Source organism: Peromyscus eremicus, chromosome 15 (assembly GCF_949786415.1).
Source record: "Peromyscus eremicus chromosome 15, PerEre_H2_v1, whole genome shotgun sequence".
NCBI classification, from domain to species: Eukaryota; Metazoa; Chordata; class Mammalia; order Rodentia; family Cricetidae; genus Peromyscus; species Peromyscus eremicus.
Window position 1 is genome coordinate 69,644,821 of NC_081431.1, and position 5,346 is coordinate 69,650,166.

Sequence of the window (5,346 nt, forward strand, 5' to 3'; positions counted from 1 at the left end):
TGTAATCTGGATCCTGTGCTGTAAAAGAAACAGAACTTACACAGACTCTTGTATTAGAAATTATCAGAAGTATTAACGTTTGGTATTTGTGTGTTGTAAACAACTGAGTAGGAAGCCAAGAGAATATAATGTAGATATCCCAAAAATAAAACACAGGCTTATAGAAATATGTATGGTGCTATTTTTTTATCCTTTTTAAATGATTTATTTTTAATGTGGTGTGTGTGTGTGTGTGTGTGTGTGTGTGTGTGTGTGTGTGTGTGCTTATGAATGTGTTCAAGCACCCATGGAGCCCTAGAGGGCATGGGTTCTTGCAACTGCAGTTTTAGTGGCTGTGAGGTCCTGGATATGAGAGCTGGGAATTGGAGTTGAGTTCTCTGCAAGAGCAGCAAGTGCTCTTCATCTCTCATGTCCCCTGAACTAGTTTTTAAACATTACCATAAACACAGGAAAGTGGGAACACAGTCTCCCTCTTCCAAAAATGATGTAGCTAAGTTTCATGCCTCTAGGGAAATTGCAGTGGTCAGCACATTGGGAGTGCAATGAAAGTCTCACCCTAGGAAAATCACCTTCTTGATCATTATCTCCTTTGCCAGGAAAGAACATCTGTGGTTTCCATAGTATGGCAACTACATCTAAATGTAGAACCCTCACAGATAAAATGAAAAATGTTCAGTTCCGAATAATTTGCCCCCAAATTCCATTTCAAAGGTGTTTGTTGTCTCTTAAACGATAAATGTTTCTGGTTTTATAATTTAGTCTTTTCCAAGAATAGCTAAAATATGTTGGATCCCTTCTAACCCACACTCTATTAAAAAGGATTGCATACTGATATTATATTGTCTTTGGTCTCACTTATTGTAACAGACTCCTAGGTACTAATTCCAGCAAGCTCTCCCTTCTCGCAGTATTCTACTTACATTTTTACTCTAATTCTGCCTCCATAGCTCATTGTTCTATATGGAGTTACATACTGTTGTGATTTGAATGAGAAATGGTTTCCATAGGCTAATGAATTTTAACACTTGGACTGAGGTCTCCTAGTTTTTCCCTATTTCACCATTTTGGGATCTTTCTTCCTATACACTCTTGCGCATGTTTGTTCTACAAACATATAATCCAATATTTCAGAAAAACCTTCTGTAATGGTATTGCTATGTCATGGGGTTGTCATAGTTTTAAATTCAACCATCAAATAATGGCAAGTTGGCGGCGGGCGGGGGGGGGGGGTAGTGAGATAGTGACCGACATGAGCACAAGACTGCTCCAAGGTGTGGTTGAGGAGAAGGACTTGCCATTGGCCATGGCTCTCTTCCTCCCAGGTGTGAAGGAACGAAGTAACTGAGGTCCTGTTATCAAAATACTCTGCTAGGCAGATCGGACTTCTGACATTTCTAGACCCCATGGATCCTACCTACCCTGCCAATTAGACAGGCAATGATCTTTACGACCACAGAGAGGTGAAAGGGATGCAGAAACAGACTATGATGGCTAACCTTAGTTTCTCATTTAGTGAGATTTTAGAATTGCTACTTAAACAGACCTCTGGGCATGTCTGTGAGGGAATTCCTAGATTAAGTTAATTGAAGTGTGAAGAACCACCCTAAATAGAAGTGGCAAAATTTCACCAGCTAAAGTCCTGGACTGAACTAAAGAGAGAAAAGCAAGCTGAGTATCAGCAATCATCTCTCTCTGCTTCCCGACTACAAATGCAGTATAACCAGCTGCCTCCTGCCCCTGCCACCAAGATAAAATGTACTTTCAAACTGTGAGCCAAAGTGAAATCCTTCTTCCCTGTGTTCCCTTTTTGTCAGGGGTCGGGTCACAGTAGACAGAAAAGGAACCAGTATATTAACATTAAAAGCAATTAATGTATTAGTAAAAACATAAGTACACACACACACACATTCTCTCACACACAAAGGCACCTAGGAAGCCTGATTCTCTGTTTAGTTTATTACTTTGCTTCTGGAGGCAGGAACTGTGAGTCCTTGTTATAGAAGCAGCCAGGGTTTTGGTAGGAAGTGTCACTGTGCACAGTATAGGGAGGGCTGCACGGGAGAGGGTAAGGGGCTAAAGAGAACACCTACTAGAGGACAGGAAATCTCCCAAGGAGAGACAGACCTCTGCAGAAACCTGACCAGCCGAGAGCACCTTCTGCCCTAGCCCGATTGGAATGACAGAGTCTACCAGTCTCCTTCCCACCTTCAATTATCCTTAGAAGACAATCTGGCAAATGGCAAAAGGGATTCATCCCAACAAGGAAAAAATACAGCTGGCTTTTTTTTTTCTTTTAATTCTGCTTTACTGGAAACTTTGGACTTGCATTTCATTTTTGTATTTTAGTTGTTTTCTTTTAACTTTATTTTGATTAAGTGGATCTCTATGGCTGCTCCTTATTATTCTGTACGCATTCCGCAGTATTTTCTTTATTATTTCTCAGATTTCTGACTCTTATTTTATTTCATATTCATACTTTACTCTTTTTTGCCTTTTCTTGCTTCTTTCTATCGATATTCTTGGCTTTAAACATAAACTGTACTTATCTTAACAGTATTCAAGCTTTTCAGATTCTAAACCTCGTGGAAAATGAATTGAGATACACACATGCTTTATACCTCATTTGATTTGGATAGTGGGCAGGCTTGTTGTCAAATGATTGTTTTATCTTGCGGCTTTCTCCCTGAAAGTCCTAGTGAATACCGTAAGCCTATGTGAAGACTATACACATAGACTAATATAAACATAGAGTGGGGTAAACATGGCATAATAGAGAGGAAAACTGCAGAAGTCACCCAAGGGGGAAAAGAGAACAGGGTGTTAAGGATGTAGGTAAAAGTGGGAGATGAGACAGACTGTGGATAGAGTGTCTGCAGACAAGTATGGCACCCCATGCTTAGATCCCCAGCATTCATTCAAAATGTCAGATGAAGTGTTACAAGCCAGTAATCCCAGCATAGCTAGGTGGAGACAGGAGGATACCTGGAGTGTGCTGACCTCACACTGTACCTGATTCAGTAAGCCCCAGGTTCAACCCAGGTTCAGTGAAAGGCACTGTCTCAAATAACAATTATAACAACAACAACAACAGCAACACACACACACACACACACACACACACACACACACACACACACACACACTCATAGCACATACCATAAAACGCTACCAATATACTACTAACATACAGAAAATAAATGCTATTAAACTGCAATAATAAAATGTTTCCCACGGCGGCTCCAGACTCCAGATTCAAGGGCCATCAGGTCTGCTGCTCTGCTGAGGACTGCTCCATTATTCCAAGATGATGCCTTGTTGTAGCCTTACGAAGACAGAATGAAAAAGGACCTAACAGCTGTGTGAAGCCTCTTTTATACGAGCCTTTGTTCTATCGCTGAGAGGAGGGAATCTTGATCTAGTCACCTTTCTATAGGTTTATTTTAATGTTTTTGTGTATGTCTATACATGTGTATGTATGTGGCAGGGCACACAGGAGAGATTGCAGGGCAGCTTTTTCACCTTTTTTGTGGGTTCTTGGAAATGGATTTAGGGCGTCAGGCTTAGCAGCAATCCCCTTTACTTGTTCAGCCACATCACTGTCCCCTAAGCACCTCTTAAAGGCATTATTGTATATTTGACCCCTCCGGTGGTAAGAATTTTTGACATTCAAGTCCCAGTGTGCAGTAAGGTAAGTAAATATTCCCTTGCCATTTTAGGGGAAGGTAAACATAGGATAAACAAGCCAGAAAAAAAGAAAACATTCTTCACCTTGGAGTTAGTCAAGGGTGGGCTGTTTATCCAAGTCAGATGGACTTTCCAGGATAAGGAAAAATGTTTCTTTAGCTAAGGACTTGGGCTTCACCTAGATGACTCTGTGGTAAAGGCAATTGCTGCCAAGGCTGACGACCTGACTCAGTCCCTAGGAGTCACACAGTGGAAAAAGAAAATAGAAAATGGACTCTTCAGATCTCAATTGTGCTGTGGCATGCAAATGCCCTACCCTACCCCCAAAAAAACATGTAATTAAATGCAATAAAAGAACTAAATAAATAAACAAATTAGGGACTTCAGATTCTTGTGCACTGTTTTTTTTTCTTTCATTTTTCCTTATTAAGAAATTTTCCACATAGTATCCACAGATCCCCCTCCTCCCTCCTTCCACCCTCAGCCCTCATTCCCAAGCCACCCCACATCCCACATCCACCAAATCGAGGTCTCCCATGGGGAGTCAGCAGAGCCCAGCACACTGAGCCTAGGCAGGTCCAAGCCCCTTCCCACTGGACCAAGGCTGTGCAATAATCTTATGACTAAAGAGATGGCTCAGTAGTTAAGAGTGTTGTCTTTGCAGAGGACCTGAGTTCAGTTCCCAGCTCCCACCTCCTGCAGCTCATACTGCCTATCACTCCATTTCTGGGGGAATCTTATCACATCTCCAGGACTCCATGGCCGCTGTACTAACATATGCATATACCCACACAGATACATATAAATAAACATAATCTTTTTTAAAAAAAAATGCAAGAAAATCTTGAATCCTTGTAATAAAGCCGCTCATATTTATTTAGTTTCTTCTAAGTTCCATTTAATTTGTTTGCCATGCAGGGAATATTCACAGCAATAGGGAACAGTAAGGTCTACGTGTTCACTACTCAAATGAGGAAGCAGTGATTCAAAGCAGATGCCCAATTTGTCAGCAATTCCACAGAAGGATGACTAAGTCCCGTTCTACTGAATTCTCAAGCTCTCTCTTCATTACATAATCTTATTTAAAAGAAAAATATCACTTTCTAAAGGAAATATTTGTATTCCTACCCAGTAAAATATAAAGTAAAACACTGTCAAAACGTTAGAGTAATTCCCACCTCCTCTCTGCCTCGTTTTCTTTTTGATCATGTTGTATCTCTCAAGCTGCGCTATAAATTTAGCTCGTATGCTGTTAATGTGCATCCTCCCTCTCGTTAGTCTCCTCTAGGCATTTGGCTGTCTACAGATGTCAGGCCCTTAGGCTGTAAAACTCTGGAAGCAATTTGCTTTGAAATATTCTCCTCTGAAGGCCTTTTGTTTAACTTGTATAAATCTGTTCTGAGTGCCTTCCTAACTTGACTTACGTGGCTCCTGTGTTGTTTTTTTTCTTTTAAACCTTTTGCTTTTTCTCTTGGAGTGAGGGATGATTTTTCTAGAGCTCTCCAACTCAATTCTGTGTGTGCTGTTCCCATTTCATTTGTGGATGTGAATAGATGATGATGTTGACAGGCTGTGGACTCCCACTTGGGTTCCACCACACTGGGAGCATGCATGAGGAGAATGTGCCTTTCCTGTGAAATGAGACACCTGTGGAGTTTTAAT

General features: G+C 40.9%; 1 non-coding gene across 1 annotated transcript; it reads right to left on the reverse strand.

Moving 5' to 3' along the window:
* Positions 1–446: 446 nt before the first annotated feature.
* LOC131925900 (U1 spliceosomal RNA) lies at positions 447–604 on the reverse strand. The gene has a single exon (XR_009383396.1). It is a non-coding gene; the product is annotated as a U1 spliceosomal RNA (small nuclear RNA).
* Positions 605–5,346: the final 4,742 nt, after the last annotated feature.